The sequence below is a fragment of the Chrysochloris asiatica genome, unplaced genomic scaffold, assembly GCF_000296735.1.
Source record: "Chrysochloris asiatica unplaced genomic scaffold, ChrAsi1.0 scaffold00065, whole genome shotgun sequence".
Taxonomy (NCBI): domain Eukaryota; kingdom Metazoa; phylum Chordata; class Mammalia; order Afrosoricida; family Chrysochloridae; genus Chrysochloris; species Chrysochloris asiatica.
The window spans coordinates 4,037,523-4,061,701 of NW_006408583.1; positions in this window are offsets into that span (position 1 = coordinate 4,037,523).

A 24,179-nucleotide genomic window follows, 5' to 3' on the forward strand; every position below is an offset into this window, starting at 1 on the left:
AAGAGCTACCAGACACAGGAGCTGAAAAGATTAATCTGTCTTGTGTCTATGAATGCATTAATTATATCTGTATCAGAACTCCGGAGGTAATGTGGGTCACTCCCGTTTTTCAGAAACCACCTGACACAAAGAAAGGAATTAGGCTACCCTATTAAAAAGTGTTAACTCCAGGATTGGATCCTAGGTCTCGATGACCATAAACAATTCCCCTTCTCTGTCTATGTATCTCATTACCTCTCCTTCCCAGGGACTGCTCTTTGATGTGCACTTTCCATTTTTTAAACAGAGATAACATGCCCTTGTTGTTGTTGTTGTCAAGTGCCATCGAGTCGGAACCAACTCATAGCGACCCCATGCACAGCAGAACGAAACAATGTTCGATCCTGGGCCAACCTCACTACCACTGTCACACTTGAGTCCATCAATGATACCACCTGGCCGATCCATCTCATTGGGGGTCTTCCTCTCTTTCTCTGACCCTCCACCCTGCCCAGCATGACATCCTTCTCCAACGACTGTTTCCTCCAGACAATATGTCCAAAGTAGGAGAGACGAAGCTTAGCCATCCTGGCCTCCAAGGAGCACTCTGGCTGCACTTCTTCCAAAACAGATCTATTGGTTCTTTTGGCAGCCCTTAAGTAGATAGAAACCTCATCTATGATCTCTACTAAGAACCAGAATGACATTTATTCTTCTCATCAAAAGGGGGACTGGATGTAAGGGAAAGAAAGAAGAGGCAGATGTTAGTCCTGTGATTTGACTATGACCAGAACATAGTAGATCTTTCCTAATTCTCAACAGTGTGTTGAACCAGGAAATACACTGAATATGGGATACCTCCACTTAAGAAATGAAATGCAAATAGCTCCACCTTTCAATCTTAGTAGAAATGCCTCATTTAAATCTATTCATCCCCCTGCTTTTTTCCTCTCTTAAAGCAACTCTGTCTATATAGTCAAGTTCCACTCGATGGCAGACTTAGCAGCTCCTCTGGGACGAGCAGACAGTAGAACAGCTAAGCATATAGACTGGCATTATATCTGGCTCAAGTTCTTATTTCATCATTGATGTGACCTTAGACTGGCAAATTATTCTACTGTTCTGATCTTTCTTTGGTTTCACAATCTCTAAAACGGGAATCAACTTTCTCATGCAGTTGCTACTAAAATTAAAGTTCATAGAATAGTGTCTCAGATACAATAGGGAGTGAGCTCAATAAACTCTCAAGTAGACAAATTACAGTACTTTAAGCTAACTTTAAGGTCTAGATAATCATTCTGCTTGTTCCCATTTACTATACGAAAATTTACTTTGAGGAAAGGAAACCTAGAACTTTCTCAAAAACCTTGAGTATTTCAGACTGCTCTATCTATATTTTCTTCCTAAGTTCTCAGGCCACTGCAAATAAAATGATTGCTTATTAAATGTTTAATATTTAATATAGCCAGCAAATTCTTATTAGATCCAACTTGTGCTATAAAAGTGTGCTGTTGTACTATTGCTTGTATATAGAATATATTGTTTCGTGAATGTATACAGTGATTTGTGAGCATTTTGAAAGAGTTTGGGCCACAATTTTAAATAATTTATATAATGGAACCTTTTTGTAGTGCTGTATGTTCTCTTTTACAGCATTCTACTGAGTCTATATTGTTTACTTAACACCAAGTTCTTGGTGAAGACTACAACTCCCAAAAATAGCTTCAGATCTACTTTGACCTGTATTGTGGCAAACACAAGGGACAGCCTGTGTGTTTTGCCACTTCCTCATCAGCACAAAAGTGAAAAAGGGAAGACCCTCAAAGAGCTGGATTGTGACTGCAACAATGTGTTCAACTATAGGAACAATTGTGAGGATGGTACAGGACCAAGCAGTGTTTCATTCTGTTGTACATCGGGTCACTATGAGTCAAACCCACTCTACCATGTCTACCAGGACCCAACAACTACAGTCAGGGAAAGTCTCTACAAGGTGACTAAGAGTCAGAATCAACTAGACAGCAGAATTTACTGTGTATTGTTTCATAAGCTATTCCAGTTCCCACGCATGGATGGTTGGGAAAAAAACTTGACTAATTAAATGAAGTTAAGTCTGGCATGGTACTGTAGGATAGTGCACTGGACTGCAAGTTCGGTTGGTTTGAACTGCAAGGTCGTGGGTTCAAATTCACCAGGCGCTCTTTGGAAACCCTATATAAGGTCACTATGAATCTGAACCAACTCGACAGCAGGTAAAAACAACAATCTATTTGCACATTTGCAGAGATAGTCAAAAAACATTACAATTAATAATAAATACCTGTGTTAGAAACTCAAGCTGTAGAACAATGGTTATGCTCCTGATGAAACAACCATAGGGTTCAAATCCCAGTTCCATCTCTGTGTAATTGAATTCATTCACCTCCCTAAGCCTCAGATTCTCGCTCTACAAAATCTAAACAGATGCAAAACATTGATTATTTTATAGAGTTGACTGAACAATATTAATGCCTGATATATAATATACTCAACAGATAGTAGCTACTGTCTGCTAGAATAAAAATAATACTTATTTTCACCTTATAATCTGACCCATAAATCTCCTCCATTATTTTTTGTTTCAGATTGTTGGGTTTTTATTGTTACTTTATTTTTATTTTTAGCTTAATATTTAGCTTTAAAATATTTAAGCATATATTTCCTTTTAACTCTTAATCCTATTATATTATTTGCGTTTGTAAAACCTCTAATTCTTTGTAGAGAGAGACTAGGCATTAAAGAACAAACACCTATGCACAAATGTATACATTATTTTCCTTAAAGAAAAAAGTTCTAAAGTAAGTATTGATCTTGGGAAGTGTATGTGTAAGGGGAATTGATGCACATTCTACTTTGAATCCAATGAGGAGTTCTCAGCAGACAGTCAAATGTGCTATGGGAGGGTCCGACTGCAACATATTTAGGCACCTTGTACTTTTACATCTCTTTTCTCAGCCAAGATGAAAAACGTGGGTTAAATACTTCCTCTCTGACTGACTCATTTGAAGAAATAGATGTTCAGATGCCAGGAGGAATAGAAAAAACCTCGTGGGGGAAGAGGTACAGGAAGGAGGGGGAGGAAGGAGAACCATGTCATATCTCATTGAGCTACGAACAATCAATCCCGAGGATTAACCATGAGTCCTGGAAATCCAAACCTTCTTAAAGTGTGCTTCACACCAAAGAGTGTTAAGACCAAAGTGACTTTTTACAGAATGTGCTGTACATCAGTTCTAGGCAGGGCAATAACAAGAAATGTCAACCTGTGCAAGAAAGCCAAGGGTGAAGCCTCGAAAGCATTCACAGGCAAATATGCTACAGACCCAAAGTTGGAGGGTGGTAGCTTTGTGGGATAAGTACTGGACTGCGAATCACAAAGTTGGCAATTCGAGCCCAGAAAAAGAAAGATAACACTTTTGCTCCCGCAAAGATGTATAGCCTTGAAAACTCTATGCAGGATCACTGTGAGTCAGAACCAACTCAATGGCACTTAACAACAACAACAACAACTATGGAAAAACAACCAGAACAAGTATTTGATAGTTTAACTACATGAAGCTCCTGACATATCTTTTTCTAAGCATTTGATAGTATTTGGAGGACTGGTGTAGCGCTGTGAGATAATATGCTGGACTGCAAAGTCAGTTTGAACCGCAAGGCTGGTGGTTCAAGCTCACGAGTCGCTCCTCAGAAACACTATACAGAGTCACTATGAGCCAGAACCAACTTGACAGCGCCTAACAACAGCAGCACAAGCATTTGATAATATTTAGCTCATTTGTTCCACTATTAATAATAAAATTAAATAAATAATAAGTACAAAAGCTAATTTCTTCCTTAATAACTGCTAAAGATAACAATTTCCATTTACTACTGGTCCTGTAGTTAAGCAAATGTCCAATGAAAATAGTTCATCAACATAGCCCATACGCCTTCAGATTTTTCATCGTTATGAGTTTTTTACTCTTTTGAAATTCTGTACTCAGAATACCTAAAAGTAACAGTGGGCAGGATACTGTTCCAGCTATTGTAATACTTATTATTCACGAAATTTTCTCTACTAACTACATTGTCTTTAACACTTTTGTAGAAATCCCTGAATGATGTAAATGTTGTTAATACACTTAGCCCCTAACCAAAAGTCTAGTGTTTCCAGTTCAGCCTGAAGTGCCTCAGAAAAAACGACTGGCAATCTACTGAAAAATCAGTCACTACAAATCTTTCCCTGGTGTACAAAGGGTCACATGAAGTTAAAGTAAACTGGCAGCTATAGGCAACTGACAACACTTTTATAAAAGAGAAAAATAATGGCATGGTAAATGAGGTTTTAAGCATTAGGAAAAGTCATGATAAAAAAGAGTTATAAGGCAAGTTTATGGGGTAAATTATGTCATTTAGGTAGTCAAAAAAATTATCCAACACCATGTACAAAGGACTCTACTAACAACTCAGAAGTGAGAGAGAAAATTCAAATACACAAATAAAAATAAGTGCACGTATCATCTATATTATGATAAAGATAATAATTTTGAAAACACAGGGAAATTTTTCCTAATTCTTGCTAGGTTTCTTTTTTTTTTTCCTCCATAAAACACGGGCATTGTTTTAGGTCTTTTGATCTCTTCCAACTCTAACATCTTATTGAATCTCTGTGTATTTATAATAATGTTTATTTCTTTATTATCTCAGTAGAGAGCTAAAAGATTTTGCCTTTATTATGTTAGGCACTTGTGACCAAGAATACAAAGGCTTTTGTGACAGATGCCTGGGTTTAGCATAACAAAGATATTCTCACTGATTAGCCACTTGAAAACAGAAAACCATTTGCTCAAAAAAGGAAAATGTGTTTTAATCAGATTTCTCCTTTTCAGTTTTGTCAACATTCCTATGAGTGGGTGTAATTGACATGGACACCCTTTTCCTGGATTACTATTTTGCTTGGCTAACACCAAACACAGCTGATAAAAGTAAATGTTCATCTGCCACCATCCTCATAAGATAATCAGATGTGAGATCTCACTTAGGTGTGTACCATTCCTAAGGGCTCAGCCACTTCTATAAGAGAATATATGAATGATTCAAGTATCTACCTTAATCTGCATTCCGCTTTACTATCACAAAAGAGTAAATCCTAAAACATGTGTTAGCTACAGCTGCCCCGGGCAAAAAGATGCTTCATTTTCACTGCCCCCGTTTCTTGTCTTTTTGCCTCATCTTTCTGTGATTGTACAAATCTGTGAGAGTTGTTGTGAAGATTAAATAAAATTACAGGAGAAATGCAAAGTCCTCAGTAAGTAGTAGCTCTTGTTACCATGGAGTCCTGGTATAACGCTGTGAGCTAATTCGCTGGACTGCAAGGTGGGTTTAAAGTGGAAGAAACTGTGGAATAAAACTCAAAATCATTAAAAAGACCAGGTCGACTGATTAGATAGCTACTTGTAGAACCCTGAGACAATGGCCTTTGATCATTCTTCAGGTCTGGAACTGACCTGAACTCACCCTCGTGGTTCAATTTTAAGTCAAGCAATAGATAGATAGTCCTGATGTGGCACTATAGGATAAGCTCTGGACCTTAAGGTCGGTTTGAGCAACAAGGTAGATGACTCAAACTCACCAATTGTTCCTCAGAAACTCTATACAATGCCACTAGGGGTTGGAACCGACTCGACAGCACTTAACAACAACCACATCAATAGATAAGTACCTAGATCCAGAGGGCCTGGAGGAAGACAGAATCTCCAGTGAATAGTATACAATCTGTCTAGGCAGGGTTGATGCAATGAAATACAGACGGGTCTCTTGCGATACAATAGTGAATAATTGTTATCAGGACTGATTGTGAGGGTTGGAAATGTAAAGGTAGATGTTTTATAGCAAGGAGGGGAGTGATTAACTTTTCAGTCTAGGAACAGAGGTCCCTAGGACCATCAAGGGAGAAGAGCAGAGAGCAGGACCCTATCCAGAGAAGCAGTGATGCCTGAAATGGAGCCAGAGATGATGATGTGGAGCAATGGAGCAGCTGGAGACTTTAGATCCAGAGAGGGAGAGCGACTGTGTGCTGAAGACCTGGGGGGTACTGGGGAAGGATTGCATGGATGGGATTGTAACCATGGGAATGAGACGATATATGATTGAATGAATGTAAAACTAATGTTCTCCCATGTAAACTATCACATAATTCACAATAAAACATTTAAGGAAAAAAAATAGATAAGTATATAGGGGGCACAACAACACTAACAAAGTATTCATACCATAGAATGGTCAACCAGTTGAGTCAAAAGGGCAGCATTTACCCAAGGACAAAGTTTAAAGGGGTTGGAAAAGAAGAAGGAATGGAAACAAGAATCACAGGGAGTGAAGATACAGGGAGGTATGCAAAGGCTAAAGGGGATAGAGGTAAATAGTGTTACATACACAATCCTGGAACAACAGTGTTCTGTGGGTAGATACATGGACAGATACACAGGCTGAATGGGTATTGGAGAGAGATGGGAGTCTACCCGCAAATACATAAAGATTTGAAAGAGGATATTTATTTATACATAGGTATTTACCTTTGCTGCAAACACACCTATGAATGTGTTGAAACATACAGGGAGCAAAATGATGAAAACGTCTTAGATATTATCAAACGTCTTAAGGCAATGAGTTGCTAGGCCTGGGGATTCAAGACAAGAGCCTCATGGTCAATGGCATAACATAGTGCACAAAGACAATGTTCTACATCCTACCTTGCTGAGTACCATCTGGGATCTTAGAAGTTCATGAGTGGCCACCTAAGGTACAAATATTGGGCTCTCCATGTGTGGAAAAAGAACAATGATGAAAATTGAAGATGCTTGGAATCAACTAGTCCAGTGAATCAATGGAACAGGTGAACAGCAGTTACCATGACTCTTAGACCAGAAGAACTAGATAGTGCCCAGCTGCCATTACCAATTGCTCTGAAAGGGATCCCATTAGAAGAGCCTAGCTAGAGTGGGAGAAAATGTGAAACAAAACTCAAAATTACAGATAAGCAGTGATGCCTGAAATGGATCCAGAGATGATGACATGGAGTGATGGAGCAGCTGGAGACTTTAGATCCAGAGAGGGAGAGCGACTGTGTGCTGAAGACCTGGAGGGTACAGAGGAAGAATTGCATGAAGGGGATTGTAACCATGGCAATGAGATGATATACGATAGAATGAATGTAAAACTAAGGTTCCCCCATGTAAACTATCACATAATTCACAATAAAACATTTAAGAAAAAAAAAAAAAAAAAGAATGGGTTTACTGGCTAGGAAGAGACTGGAGGCACCTAAGACTATGGCCCTCAACCAACCTTCAAGTCTGTAAAGGAACTCATCCTCATGACCAATTTTCAGTCAAGAGATAGATAGCTATGTAGCAGGACAACAACACTTCTCACCATGGAATTGTCAATCATTCAACCTCAAAAGAGCAACATTTACCTGAGGACAAAGTTGAAAAGGAATGGGAGGATGCCTGGAATGGAACTAGGAACCACAGTCAGGAAGTGGGATAACTGTTGTTGCACAGAGGAGATAGCAATCAGTGAGATGAAACAGAGTGTATGATTTGTTGAAAGTAAAATTGATTATCTTCTCTGTAAACGTTCACTCAATTCACACTAAAAAGGGTTGTGGCTTGAAAAAAGAGAGAGACAAATAATTCACCCACTAGATAATAAATTTCTTGAGGGCAGTTTTCATGTAAGTCAGTATTTACTTAACAAATGAATGTTACATAGATTTTAAGACAATGGAAAATATTACCCTAATTCAAACAGTTCTTGATGAAGGAAAAAAAAAATCATATAAAGTCAGTAGTAAGTATGGAAAAGGTTTAACCTGAAATGTATGTCCTATTTAACACCAATGATTTCTTACTATTATGCAAAGGAGCTCTGGTAGCGTAGTGGTTACGAATCGGGCTGCGAACCTTAAGGTCAGCGGTTCGAAACTACCAGCTGTTCCATGGGAGAAAGATGAGGCATTCTGCTCCCGTAAAGATTTACACCCTCGGAAACCCTGTACAGGGTCGCTATGGGTCGGAACCGACTCGACGGCACTTAACAACAACAAACAACAACAATGTATATAAGATAGACTTAAAAAAAAAAAAAGAGAGGGAGAGACTTCAACAATTCTTAAAATTTATGGAGGAAAAAAATATTAATAAATGAAGGTAAACAGTGTCTTAGATAAGTATTTTGGAGGTATTTTTATTTATTCCTGACCCTTGAGTAATTATTGTTTTTAATCTTCTGTCTGACAAATGGGTAATGTTTATAAAGCGTTTCTACTGTACGCCAAAGTATGAAAAAACGCAAGGAAAAGCACTTGTGTGATTATTGAATTGCAAGCTTGACTATCACTTTCTTATGGTTTGTTGTTGTTAAATGCTGTCGAGTCAGTTCTGACTCATGGTGACCCTATGTAGGGTTTCTGAGGTGCAATTGCTGAATTTGAACAGCCAACCTTGTTGTTCAAACTGATGTCATGGTCCAGTGCTTACCTTACAGTGCCACACCAGGACCCCTTTACATAATGATTGGCAGATATTGTCTAGAAAATGAACAAAGAAAACATTATCAAGGAAAATAACTAACTGGTAGTATTTGTGGTCGATGGTCAAGTTCAGACTTTCTAACAAAAATTGCTAAGATTACTAATTCTGAAAAATGTGTATCTCCCATAAACTTACCATCTTCACAATTCTTAAAGATGTTTCTGATGATATTGGTAGTAATATGAATCAGTGTTGTTTTTGATATTGCATAATAATAAAATGCACCAACATTTGAAAGATATGTATAACCCAGTGAAACAATAAAAATATTATCCAAGTGATCAGATTCATGATGTTAGGAAATTAGATGAGCCCATAAAAAGTGCAAGATGGTGGTGGTAGTGTGCCGTGGAATTGGTTCTGAAGATTTTAATGTAGCAAAGTACAAAAATCACATTGATATGATTTTATGCTTGACATTCGATGAATCTTTTTTTAAAAAACTTCAAATTGTTGAATGTATCAAAGACTACTCCACAATTACCAGATAAGAAAGACTATTAAAATACTTCCCTCTTCTGCAGCCACAAAAATAAATAAATAAATGTAAGATTTTAACCAGTCACTCTTTACGGCATTGAAAAATTCCAAACACATAGTTGTTGTTGTTAAGTGCCATCAAGTTGGTGCTGACTCATAGAAAACTGTATAGTGTTTCGGAGGAGTGGCTGGTGAACTTGAATTACTGACCTTGCAGTCCAGCACCATTAACTCACAATGCACAACGCCACACCAGGACTCTTAAACACATAACAGTGCTCAATAACTCTTTTTGTTAAATAGATGATGATATAATTAACCTAAAGCTTCATAATCAAATTAAACACCTTAAATCTAGGACAAAAAGTAGGATTACAATTTCAGTATAAGCAATATTACAATACTGTTACAGTGACAGTCAAGTAATAGAGATGCCATAAAATTCTTAGTGTTTCAAAGCATCTATGCATATCTTCACAGGAGAAAAATGAAACTTTTGGCTCCTGCAAAGATTTTAACAGTCTCAGAGATCCTACCCTAACTAGGTCAGTATGAATCAGAACTGATGTACTGCACTAAAGAATAACAGCAGTGCATATCTTAACTACAGCAGTACATTACTCAACTTTGTGTATAATGGAGGATTTTAACCCTCTGTACCATAAGCCCTGGGTGTGGCACTGCGGGTTAATGTGCTGGATTGCAAAATCTGTTTGAATCGCAAGGTTAGTGGTTCAAGCTCACCAGTTGCTCTTCAGAAACTCTATACAGCCTCTCTATGGGTCGGAACTGACTCGACGGCAGACCCTTAACAACAACAACAGCCAACCACAAGGTCGGCGTTTCTAAGCCACCAGAAGCTCTGCAGGAGAAAGATGAGACTTTCTGCTCCACAAAGATTTAAAGCCTAAGAAACCCTATAGAGAGTCGCTATGAGTCAGAACTGACACTACAGCACTTAACAAGAATTCTTCTATGCTTTTCTGTCAAGTGAGTTTGTTACTGACTTTGCAGTTCAGAGCTCAATGCCTAACCCACAGCACCACCTGTGCATCTTCAATAACCCTTACATTGAAGAAAACCAAAGAAACCCACTGCCCTTAAGTCGATTCCAACTTACAGCAACCCAATGACTTTTTAGTTAGCAACCCAATGCTTACCCCACAGCACCACTTGGTGCTTTAAAAACCTTATTTTAAAACCCTGGTTGCTGTTGATAGGTAACGTTGAGTAAATTCAATTCATGGTGACCCTCTATAAGGTTTCTGAGAAGCAGCTGGTGGGTTTGAACCACTGATCTATGGTTAGCAGCCCAGTGTTTATCCTACAGTACACATCCAGACTCCTAAGTCTCTAAAAGTTTCCTGAATTCTGACCAGCCCGTTCAGAGGGAGAAAGATAAGGCTGTATACTCATATAAGGATTTACAACCTGGGAAACTCTTTATGGGAACTCATTATGAGTCAAAATAAACTCAATAGCAGTGGTTTTAAGGACTTTTTAAGAAGTTAAAATTCAATTATATCAGTTTTGCTTTCTCACTTTTAATATGATACAGCCAAGGTTACCAAAGAACAGAGGAGCCATGGGATGATATCAAGAACATCATAGAGGAACAAAACAAAAGGTCGTTAAAAAGACAGGAAAGAAAGAAATGGTCAAAAGGGATGTCAGAAGAGACTTTGAAACTTTCTCTCCAGCATATAGAAATGAGGAGACAAAGGAGCTAAACAGAAAATGTCATAGGATAGTTCTAAAAGAGTAAAGTATTATAATGAAATGGTCAAAGACCTGGAGTTAAAAAACCAAGAGGGAAGAACAGGTCCAACAGTTCTCAAATTGAAAGAACTGAAGAAAAAAATTCAAGCTCTACTTGTAATCCTGAAGAATTATATGGATAAAACTATCATATGATACCAAAAGCATCAAAGGAAGATGGAAGAACTACACAGAGTCACCATACCAAAAAGAAAGGGACACTATTCAACCATTTCAAGAGATAGCACAAAATCAAGAACCAATGACACTGAAGAAAGAAGTCCAAGTGCACTGAAGGTATTGGTGAAACACAAAGCTCCAGGAATTGATGTAATGCAAATTGAAATATTTCAACAAATTGATGAAGCACTCACCTATGTCAAGAAACTTGGAAGACAGCTACCTGCCCAACTGATTGGAAGAGAACCATATGTAAGCCCATTTCAAAGAGAGGTGACCCAACAAAATGAAGAAATCATCAGGCAATATCATTAATATCACATGCAAGTAAAATTTTGCTGAAGATAATTCAAAAATTACTCCAACAGTACATCGACAGAGAACTGCTAGAAACTCAAACTGGATTCAGAGGAGGACGTGGAACTGGGCCTATCATTGCTGATGTCAAATGAATACTGGCTGAAAGCCAAGGATACTAGAAAGATCTCTAGTTGTGCTTTATTGACTATGCAAAGGCTTTGGACTGTGTGGACCATGACAATCTATGGATAACATTGTGAAGACTGGGTATTCCAGAAAATTTGATTGTGTGCATGAGGAAACTGTACATAGATCAAGATGCAGTCGTTGGAACATAACAAGGGGATACTGAATGGTTTAGAATTAGGAAGGGTGTGCATTGGGGCTGTTTTCTTTCACCATACTTATTTAATCTGTATGCTGAGAAAATAATCCAAGAAACTGGATTATATGAAGAAGAATGTGGCATCAGGATTAGAGGAAGACTAACTAGTAATTTGTGATATGCAGATGATACAACCTTGCTTGCTGAAAGTGAGAGGGCTTAAAATGCTGATTAAGATCAAAGACAACCTTCAGTATGGATTGCGCCTCAGTGCAAAGAAAACAAAAATCTTCACAACTGGAACAGTAAGTAACATCATGATAAATGGAGAGAAGATTGAAGTTGTCAAAAGTTTCATTTTGCTTGGATCTACTGTCAACACTCATGGAAGCAGCAGTCAAGAAATCAGATGATGATTGCATTAGGCAAATCTGCTGCACAAGATAACTTTAAAGTATTCAGGAGCAAAGATACCAGTTTGAGGACTACGGTGCACCTGACCCAAGCCATGGTATTTTCAATAACCTCACGTACATGTGAAAGTTGGACAACAAATAAGTAAGACTGTAGGAGAATTGATGCATTTGAGTTATGGTGTTGGAGAAGAATACTGAAAGTACCGTAGACTGCCAGAAAAACAAACACATCTGTATTTAAAAAGGTACAGCCAGAATGCTCCTTGGCGGCAAGGATGGTAAGACTTTATCTCTCATACTTAAGGAGGAACCAGTCCCTCCTTAAGTATGAGAGATAAAGCCATGTTCGTAAAGTGGAAGGTCAGTGAAAATGAGGAAGACCCCAATGAGATGGGTTGACATCATGACAATGGGCTCAAGTATAAGACTTGTGAGGATGGCACAGGACAAGGTAGTGTTTCGTTTTGTTGTGCATAGGTCCCTAGGAGTTGGACCAGACTCGGTGGCACCTAACAACAGTCACAGCAGTCAAGGTTAATATTATGGTCAAGTTTTTCATCTTACCATTGGGTCTGAGTACTTGTGTGTCAGTATTCTGAAAACAGACAAAAAGCATAGCTATTTTCTGAAATAACCAGAGTGATTATGACCCCAAAAGTGATGCTTCCATTGGTACTGCAGTAGTGGCCTCACAGCAAGGTAGAGTCAGCAGGGAGACAAGAGCTGGATTATGAACTCACAACAAACAATGACCAGTCTTCATAGATTCATTAAAGTTACATATTGAGATGCAAAATTACATTTATGTGTCATCTTCTTCCAGAGAACATGTGTCTACTTTCTTCCTTGCAAAGACAAAAATGATAAAGATCTGTATGCTGTAATAATCTTCATGAAATATTAGAATTACTTGTTTATTGGTCTTTGAGAATATCTAATTCATTCTTGTATTTCTAGTGCCTGACTCATTGTTGGTATTCAGTAAATAATTGTTGAATGAAGGACTGAGTTTACAAATGAATGTTTCAGTCTCCAGAGACTTGGTAGGAGTTTGGGAGAGGAAAGATTGCTTCTGAGACCTGAAGTTAGACACTTTAGTTACTGGCCTATTCTGTCTTCTAGGCCCAGCAAGAGAAGAGCCAGCAGTGATCTCACTGGTTGGACCTGCTGGGCTAGTCCAGTCAGTGAGAGAGGTGAATCTAAGGACTCATGTAAAACACAATAAGCTTGGCTAATAGATTCCCAGGAGAGCAGTCTGACTTCTCTCTCCATCTGAATCTGCCATGGTAAGCAAAGTCTAATTATTCACCTTGGAATTTGGCCAATCGCACTGAGATTAAATATGTTGAGAAACTTGAACTTTAGCCACACATAAATAAAAGTACAGGGGTCAGGCCACTCCTTATTGCTTCTGGGTGATTTTTTTTTTTTTTTTTTTTTAATTTCTACACAAGAATATAGTTGCATTGAACTCTGTAAGATTCTTCTCACCTAGAGGGGAATGTGAGATACATTGATTCTATTTTTTAATGTAAGTTGTCTCCAAATATCTTTATTAAAAATAATTTAACATTTTCTAGAATAGTAACATTGGGATCAAAATAAAATGCAGAGAAAGATTCAAAGTCAATAAGATTGGGTCCTGTGTGATGCCTTTTTCAGATTCTGACGGAGTAGTTCAAGGCCCGAAGTGCTCTTTCATCTCACAATATCCCTGAGCATACAGAATGGTTAAGTCTTTCAAATTTATAATAGAACGCCAACATTAAACCATCACAAGGCCATACCATAGAAATAAACAGCTTTTAATGTTCTTTCTAAGCAAATTTTCCTGGTAAACAAACATTGTTGCAGGGTCATGCTTCTGTGAAACTCTCAAGAAGCTATTTCTGGGTACAGCTGGTAAAACCTTCTCCTTAAATATAAAATAGGGATTAATCAGGGCTTTCTTCACTTGAGGAAAAAAAAAAGGGGGGGGCTCATAATAAGATCCAAACAACCAGACCATTTCCATGGTATCTTTGCATTTTTGTTCACCTTGTGCACAACTCTTTAGGATCTTATCCACAAGTACTGAAGAGGTTCCATTGCACTTGTAATATTTACTTTTCTCCCCACCTCAGAACTGACTCATTGCCTTTATTTTCTCTATCTCTTCTCCTCCTATTATATCTCCTTTCTCTTTGCCATTGAAGGGCACTGCTCTGCAACCTGCCTTCTCATTATCATTTTTCAGCTTATCCCTGTCAACCTATCTGCTACCTTTGTTTTCTGTTGTCATGGGAATTTCTGTTTGTCAGAGAGTTATTTAGTGAGAGGGAGGAAATGGCATAAAACCACAAGAGTAAGAAAAGTCAGAGAAAGCAAAGCTGGCTCTGTAGGTGGTGAGAAAGGATAGGAGGAGTGCTGGACTGGAATCAGAAAACCTGAAGGTCAATTCTGGCACTGACTTTCCTTGTGATTTTGGAAGTCAGGGAACCACTTTTAGTATTTTAGTTTCTTCAACTACAAAATTAGGGCATTAAAACTAGTTCTGCCTACCTGACAAAAATTTCGATAAAATCAAATGAGGTTGAGAGAGAGATTAATGCAAAAATATATCTATGTGTCATCTAACTGCAATTAGAATGAAGTGAGAAAATGTTGAGGGCCTCCAAAGCTACGAGCTCAAACCATGCAGTGTGCCATACCTAAATACTCAGCCACTTCTCTGAGACTATCTAAGAGAAGTTCAAGTGTCTACTTTAGTCAGCATTCCACATTTATTATGGTGGCCATTATACTTTCTTGTTCAAAACATGGATGCTAGTGACTAACTACCTCCTAGAAACTTATGATTGAAAGACACAGACATGAAAATACTGATTAAGTAGATAAATCACAATTAAGGAGACAGTCAAAGCAGTGTCTGGGCTTTTGTTATATAGAAAGTTGAATCTTGTTGCCAGCTGAAGATAAGAAAGGCAAGAACTGAAGGAAAAATCATAGCAGTTCCATGAAGGGACTTGAGGTGATCCTTGTAGAGAGGGAAAGCTTGGGACGTCTGGAGAAGACTCAATGGCTCAGGTGATGTGCCTACTCTGTATGTGACAGTAATGATTCTGCCTCCATTGCACAATAAAATCTCAAGCCTTTTATCTTCTATTAATGGCCCATAGCCTGGTGTGGTGCCGTAGGATGAGTACTAGACCATAAGGTTGGTTTGAATTGCAAGATCAGCGGTTCAAACCTAACAGCTGCTTCTCGAAATTCCTACACAGGTTACTCAGAACTGACTCGACAGCACTTAATAACAACAACATGCATATAACACTGTCAAATGTTGCTGAGAAATTCAAAAGGAAGAAAATCATTGATTTTTAATTTTAGAAAGAATTAAAATAGATAAATGATGCCAAATATATACCAATATATGTTATCTTTATCAAAAAGTAGATTCTTTCTATATCTTATTTCTCGTGTGTTATTTTAAATATATCAAAATTGTTGACCTCCATCACTAATCTATTACCATTTATGCCACTCAGAGAGTCCTAAAATGTGCCTAAACCAAAAATTTTAAAAAGTGAAGTAACTGCTATGTGGTGGATTTCGACACATATCATCCCTACACATCTACATAGGGTTTCCAAGACTATAAACCTCTTCTTTCTCCACAGAGTGGCTGGTGGGTTTGAACCACCAACCTTTCAGTTAGCAGTACAATGTTTATTCTACAGTGCCATCAGGGATCCTTACAATTGGCCTAGTAGAGCCTTTGTCATTTCCATTGAATAACTAAAGGAGTAAATAACTACATGAATGAATGAATTCTACTGAAGTAACGCTTGGTGTCTGGTGGCACAACGGTTCAGTGCTTGACTACTAACAGAAAGGTTGGTGATTGGAACCCACCAGCCATTCCACAGGAGAAAATGCCTGGCAATCTGCTCCCATAAAGTGTCGCTCAGTCGGTTCCAACCCATAACAAGCATGTATAGGATTTCCAAGGAGCAGTTGGTGAAGTTGAACTGCCAACCTTGCAGTCTAGCTCATTAACCCACAGTACCACACCAGGCAGGACTCCATTGTTATTAAGTGCTATCAAGTCAATTCCAACTCATAACAACACTGTAGAGGGTTTCCGAGGTTGTAAATCTTTGTGGGAGCAGAAAGCCTCATCTTTCTCCCACACTGGCTGGTGGGCTAGAACTGCTAACCTTGTAGTTTGCCGTCCAGTGTTTATTCTACAGCGCCACTGTGCTCCACAGCCTAGTAAACTGTATGAGGCAGTTCAACTGTATTCTATAGGACCACTGTGAGTTGGAATCCACTGGAGAGCACACAACAGCTTTAGAGAAAAGCTGAATTTCACATCTCTCCGCTAGGTGGCAAACTTATGCCTCCTGCAGTCACTCAGACACAGTACCTACCACATCCTACTCTAGACTTGATATATGAAAATTGTACTAAAAAATGTGCATCATTTTATGTTTGTCACAGTGAGAAGTATGCAACTATAAAAATATTTCCCCGAAAAATGTTCTTTTTATTTTTACAGCTTTAAATTCCTTGTCAAAAAGTTATTTGTAGAACAACATTAAGAAATATGACTGTTAGTTATATCAAGAAATAAAATTGTGCAAGTCACTTTTCATGGTAATTGTGCAAGACTGCCTTGAATGGTTTCTAATTTTATGACTTACTTTTAGGAAAAAATTGTTTGGCCCCAAATTTTTATTGTAGGATGTTATATTTTTCTTCAAGTATGAAAAAAAAAGCAAGTGATTCAGTTAAGCATGAATTTTTAATCTAAGCTAAACATTGTTTTTCCAGATACATTGTACTAGGTGGCAGAGACAGACAAAGCTGAATACATGCTGATTGCATTATCCTATAAATCTGGTGTGTTGTTACTGTTAATTGCAGTTGAGTCCATTTCAACTTATAGTAACCTGTGTAGGGTTTCCGAGAAACAGCTGGTGGGTTTGAACTGCCAACTTTGCAGTCTAGTGTTTGTCCTACAAATGAACACCAGGAGTTAAATGAAATAAATGTGTCCAAATACATTGCTTTACACTTGCTTCAAATTGGGATATAAGTTCCTAAATGATTTTCAAGTACTCTCCAAACTCTCCTCTTCCCTTTGTGTTGATCAAGTCTAAATTTCCTTATAAAGGAAATAGGACTATTGGGAAATATCCTGGAGTGTCAGCAAAGCTGAACAGCAAAGGTAAAATTAATCTAAGGGCACACCAAACAGGAACAACAAGAACTGAAGATGTCTGTCCTGTTTCCAAAAGTAAGGGGAGGAGAGAAGTAAAAAGAACAATGACATGTTATAGCCCAAGAGCTAAAATTAAATGCGTGTAAACAATTCTTGTTGAAACTAGAAGCCAACGTAGATTAGGCAAGCCAGGTAAAGCTTTCTTTCCTGCCAAAACATGCCAGGATAAAAGAGTCACTCAGCATTGAGACATGGCTAGTGATAGAAGTAAATTAACATTGAAAACCACAAGATTTTAAACTTTTGTGATGGCACTCAAATTGTTCTTTAAACTACAGTGTGTATCTAAAACTCATATTTCTTCTTCACTCCATTCAAAAAAAAAAAAAAAATCTGAAAGTTAATTCTTCAGACACAGGAATCTGAATGAGAACTTCTAGCTTATGTATAATTAGTTCTTTAACACACATCTCTTGAACAGTTTCTCTGGGCCGGTCCCATGGTTGTTGTTGTTGTTAAGTGCTGTCGAATCATTTCCAACCGACAGCAATCCTGTGTAGGGTTTCCAAGGAGCAGCTGGTAAGCTTGAATCGCCAACCTTGCAATTCAAACTGACTTTGCAGTCTGGCACATTAACCCACAGCGCCACACCAGTCCCATGATAGGAGCCTTGAATAATACGAAGATGGATACATCATAGTCCCTATCTGCAGAGGAGTGGGAAAGCCAGACATATACACAAATAATTTCATGAGCTTAATTAAAGGTGGTGAGACTGTAAAATGGTGTAACCACTGTGAAAAATGGTATGGCACTTCCTCCAAAAGTTGGAAGTAAAGATACCATTTGACCCAATATTTCCTCTACTTGGTATATACCTAGAGAAATAAGGGCTGTGACACATGTAGATGCACACCCAGGTTCATTGTAGCACTGTTCACAGTACAAAATGATGGAAGAGTGGACAAACCTTGGTACCTGCACTCAATGGAATACTATGCAACATTAAAGAATAGCAATGAATCTGTGCAACGCCCTATAACATTGAGGAACTTGGAAATTATTGTTATTGTTGTTAACTGCTGTCAAGTAGGTTCCAACTTATAGCAACCCTATGCACAACAGAACGAAACACTACCTAGTCCTGTGCTATCCTCACAAAGGCTGTTATATTTGAGCCCACTGCTGCTGCCACTGTGCCAAGCCATCTCATTGGTGGTCTTCCTCTTTTTCTTCAACCCTCCACATTACCAAACATGATGCCCTTTTCCAGGAACTGGTCCCTCCTGATAATATGTCCGAAGTATAAGAGACCAAGTCTCACCATCCTGGTTTCTAAGGAGCATTCTGGCTGTACTTGTTCCAACACCGAATTGTTTGTTCTTCTGGCAGTCCATGGTATTCCCAATATTCTTCTTCAACACCATTATGCAGATCACTTATGCTAAGTAAAATGAGTCAGTCACTAAAGGACCAATATTGTATGAGACCATTATTGTAAAAAGTCAAAAAAAAAAGAATTTCACACAGAAAGAGACATTTTTTAGGGTTACCAGGGATGTGGAGGAGGGGAGATTGGGTCACTGGCTAGAGGGTAGACATGTGTTAACTTGGGTAAACAATTATTAGAATTTAAAAAATATTCTTTAATAAAAGAGAGAGGGAGAAAGAATTGAGGCAAGATCAAATGAGTGCATTAAATAGGTAAGAAAGAGCCACTTTTCAATCCCAACCCTCAAACTGGGTTAATGGTAATTTTTCTGACCAGAGTCCAACCACAATGTTGATTTTTGCTAGATTTCAAATTAGACCAAAACTTCTGGGTCTCTGATACAGTTCAGTCATAAAATAGATACCACATAGATGTGAACATCTATAATGCCACGCCGGAGCTCTGGTAGCGTAGTGATTAAGAGTTGAGCTGCTAACTCTAGGTCAGCAGTTCGAAACTATCAGCTGTTCCACAGGAGAAAGATGAGGCTTTCTGCTCCTGTAAAGATTTATAGCCTCGGAAACCTTGTACAGGGTCGCTATGATTCAGAACCGACTCCACAGCACACCACTACCACCGCCAATGCCACACCAAATAAAGTTATTTTGAAAGATCATTCTCAAAGGTATACAGAAAACAGAGGCATTATAAGGGGGGGGTGGGGGCAGGGGAATAAATATCCATTAATAAACCACCAGTTCCTGTTTAGTCAACTTTAACTCATTGTGGGGGTCCTGGAGTAGTGCTGTGGGTTAATGCACTGGACTACAAAGTCGGTTTGAATCACAAGGTTGGCGGGTCAAGCTCACCAGCTGCTCCTTGGAAACCCTATGCTAGGTCGCTATGAGTCAGAATCAACTCGATGGTACTTAACAACAATCTTTACAGGAGCAGATGGCCAGGTCTTTTCTCCCGTGGAGCAACTGGTGGGTTCAAACGTCTTCTTGTTCAGTTAGCTGGCACGCAATTAACGATTGTGCCACCAGGGTTCTTTCCATCCATTTGTACTGTTGCTGTTATCAAGTGCCAACTCTTAGTGACCCTGGATAGTGTCCACACTGTAAGTCTTTATGGGAGCAAACCGTCTAATCTTTCTCCCACGGAGCAGCTGATGAGCTCAAACTGCCAACCTTGTGGTAAGTACTTATCCTAATGTTGCTGCTGTTGGTAAATGCCATGATGTCAGTTCTGAATCATAGCAACCCTGTATAGGATTTCCAAGGAGTGGCTGGTAGATTTGACCTGCTGATCTTTCAGTTAGCAGTCCAATGCTTATCCTAGAGTGCCACACTAGGACCCCTATTTATCCAAATGTCACTAAGTGCCATCAAGTAGGTTACTACTTACAGCAACCCTAAATAGGGTGTCCAAGGAGGTGTTGAACCATAGACCTTGCAGTTAGAAGTCTAGTGCTTATCCTACAGTGCCTCACAAGGACTCCACTAATCCTGATGTTGTCATTATTGTTAAGTGTCATTGAGTTGATTCTGACCCATAGCGACCCTGTGTAGCATCTGGAGAGCTTCAACCACCAACCTTGCAGTTCAAATGACTTGGCAGGCTGACGCATTAGCCCACAGTGCCACACCAGGAATCCATTAATTCTAATGTTGTTGTTAAATGCCGTCGAGTCGGTTCCGACCCATAGCAACCCTCTAGAGGGTTTCCAAGGAGCAACTGGTGAGCTTGAACAACCAACTTTACAGTATCAAACGGACTGCAATCTAGCGCATTAACCTACAGCGCCACACCGGGACTCCTTAATTCTAATGCTGGTGGTTGTGTGCGGTGGAGTCGGTTCCGACTCGTAGCGACCCAGTACAGGGTTTCGAAAGCTGTAAATCTTTACGGGAGCAAAATGCCTCCTCTTTCTCCCGCAGAACAGCTGGAAGTTTCGAACTGCTAATGTTGCGGTTCGCAGCCTGATTCGTAATCACTACGCTACCAAAGCTCATTCTTAATTCTAATGTTCTTGTTGTTATGAAGTGCCGTAGAGATGGCTCCGACCCATAGCGACCCTGTATAGGGTTTCTGAGGAGCAACTGGTGAACTTGAACTGACGACCTTGCAGTTCAAACGGCTTTGCAGTCTGACGCATTAACCCACAGCACCACATCTTAATTCTAATTGTTGTTGTTGTTATGTGCCGTGGAGTCAGTTCCTACTCATAGCAACCTTGTACAGGGTTTCCGAGGCTGGAAATCTTTACGGGAGCAGAAAGCCTCATCTTTCTCCTGCGGAACAGCTGGTAGTTTCGAACTGCTGACCTTGCGGCTCACACCCCGATTCGTAACCACTACGCTACCAGAGCTAGAGTATAAATAAATATCCCATACCATGTGGCGCTGTTGGATAAGCCCTAGACTGCTAACCACAGGTCGGTGTTTTAAACCCACCAGTTTGCAGGGTCGCTATATTTCAGAACCTACTCGATAGCACTTACAATAAAAACAGTAGATTCCATATGGCTTACTAAGAATGAGGTAGTTTAGCATAGAAAGATTTCCATATGTATAGAAGTCAAAGAAAATAGACAATAAGCAATTATTTAGGCCTTATTTGATGCAACTTAAAATTTTTATTCTTACATTTAACCAACAGCAGAAAATGACAATTGAAATACGTGACCCTAACAGCGTGGTGGTTACGAATCGGGCTGCAAACCTCAAGGTCAGCAATTCAAAACTACCAGCTGTTCAGCGGGAGAAAGATGAGGCTTTCTGCTCCCGTAAAGACTTACAGCCCTGGAAACCCTGTACAGGGTCGCTATGAGTCAGAACCTACTCCTCCACGGCACATAACAACAACAAACCTGAAATGCAATGAATGCACTCTTCTTGTCACTATTCTATTACACCTCCAGAACTGTAATAATTTCAAGTGCATTTTGTCATAAAAATTTTTGTGTGTTTGGATTGGCTTTGTTGTCTGTTATTTTATCTTGAAGAATTATTCAAATGTGCTATGTGTGAAGACAGTTAATAGTAAAATCACTAGGTTGTTTAAGGTCCTTTCTCGGTAGACACTTTTGCAAGCTTTCTTTATCTTCATGTTTAAAGCATCCAATCTAATTAGCCCAAGCACATTATAACTTCATTGTCAAAAAGATCAAAGTGAATTTTGACCCAGCTTTTTGTTATTAAAGGGATTTCCTGCCCCAGGCCAGTCCAAGGTAGATCTGCTATCCTCTGTATTTATTCTTCCTGATGATAAAGAAGAGAGAAAGAGAGGGAGGAAAGAGTTCAAGAAAATAAGAATACAGACTGGCCAGCTCTTCCAATAGCAGGAAATTGGAAGTTATCACTGAACTACTGCCCACATGTTCATACTAAGCTAACAACTCAGACTCTGTTCTGTGGCTTCTGCTCCGTTGTGATTGGTTCCATTTTCTCCTTTAGTAGAAACTTCTCTTTGAATAAGTCTCAGTCAGGCTCCCTCTTTCTGAGGAAATAGATAAACACAGATAGCCTCTAGGAACCAAAACCCTGCCTCCCCAGCTCACCTCTAGAAATGAAGCAAAATGATACAGAAAGAGAGCCAGGTTGGGATGGTCAGGATGTGGGGCTCAGGCTAGCACCTCACATCACCTTTCACAAAGAAAACAAAGACAAATACACACTGATGCCAATTATCACACAAATAGAACAACAGGTGCATCCACCCCCTCCTGGCACCACAGCCCAAGCCAGACACACCCAGACTTCCCTACTCAGCAGGGCCGCCAGGGCTGCTCTGAGCTACTGTCAATAGAAGTTTATTGCCATGGGGATACCTAAGAGCCACATTTGATGTCAATCAACATATGCATGATGCCCCAGCAAGGAAAATAAAGAAGCAAACCAAATATATACTCCCATCTCTATGCAATCCTTTTGAAAAGGCAGGGAAGCTAGAACTAAAAGAATGTTGTTAGCTCAGCAGGCATGAAGTGGTTGTAAGTGCCATTGAGTCCGTTTCAACCCACAGCAACCCTGTATAGGCTTTCTGAGGAGTGGCTGGTGGATTTGAACCACTGACCAGGACTTACCTTACAACGCCAAGGTACCAACAGTCTGTAAAGCACTGCTCTAGGTCTGGTGGAAGAATTCTCAGTGCAAACCAGCTTCACACAGTTCTAGCTACCCTCAACAACACTTATTGGCTTGCTATAAATATGTTAGTTGAATCACAAACCACCTAACATTATACTAAGGGAAATTAAAATAATAATGCAGTGCTCGATTGTGATAATAATGATGGATTTTAGCCGCTGTAGAGTTGACTCTAACTCATGGTTACTTTCTGTGCAATAGAACCAACACTTGCCTGGTTCTTTATCATCCTCTCAATTACCAGCATTTTGATCTATTGCTGTGTTTATAGGCCAATTCTTAATGACAATTACAGTCACTGTTTCTTCATCACCTACTAGATGCTGAACATTTTGTTGTATTTTGCTATATAAGTTAATCCTCACAACAGTCTTATGGAATACACTTTATTGTTGCCACGTTACAGATAAGGAAATGACAGTAAATAGAAATTAAACATCTTGCCCAAAGATGCCCAGCTAAAGTGGCAGAGCCAAAATAAAACTAATTAAATTTTTTCCATACTAAAGGTCAGCAAAGTACAAACTTGGGCCAAATTCACTTTGTTGCCTGTTTTTGTAAATAAAATTTTATTGCAATAGTCATTCATATTCATTTGTTGTTTGTTGTCAGGTGCCATCGAGTCGGAACCGACTCATAGCGACCCCATGCACAGCAGAACGAAACAATGTCCGATCCTGGGCCAACCTCACTACCACTGCCACACTTGAGTCCATCAATGATGCCACCTGGCTGATCCATCTCGTTGGGGGGTCTTCCTCTTTTCTCTGACCCTCCACCCTACCCAGCATGACATCCTTCTCCAATGATTGTTTCCTCCGGACAATATGTCCAAAGTAGGAGAGACGAAGCTTAGCCATCCTGGCCTCCAAGGAGCACTCTGGCTACACTTCTTCCAAAACAGATCTATTGGTTCTTTTGGCAGTCCATGGCACTTTCAGTATTCTCCTCCAACACCACAACTCAAAGGCATCAATTCTTCTACAATCTTCCTTATTCACTGTCCAGCTTTCGTATCCATCTGAGGCTATTGAAAACACAATGGCCTGGGTCAGGCGCACCTTAGTCCTCAAGCTGACATCTCTGCTCTTCATATTCATTTACATACTGCCAATGGCTGCTTTAAAGGAGCCCTGGTGGCACAATTGTTAAGTACCCAGGTGCTAACTGAAAGGTCACCAGTCTGAGAGAGAAAAATGGGACAGTCTTCTTCTGTAAAGATCGCAGCCTGGAGACCCTATGGGGCAGTTCTACATTGTCCTGTAGAGTCGCTATACCTCAGACCAGCTCAAAGACTATGGTGTGGTTGTTTGGGTTCTACAATGGCAGGACTG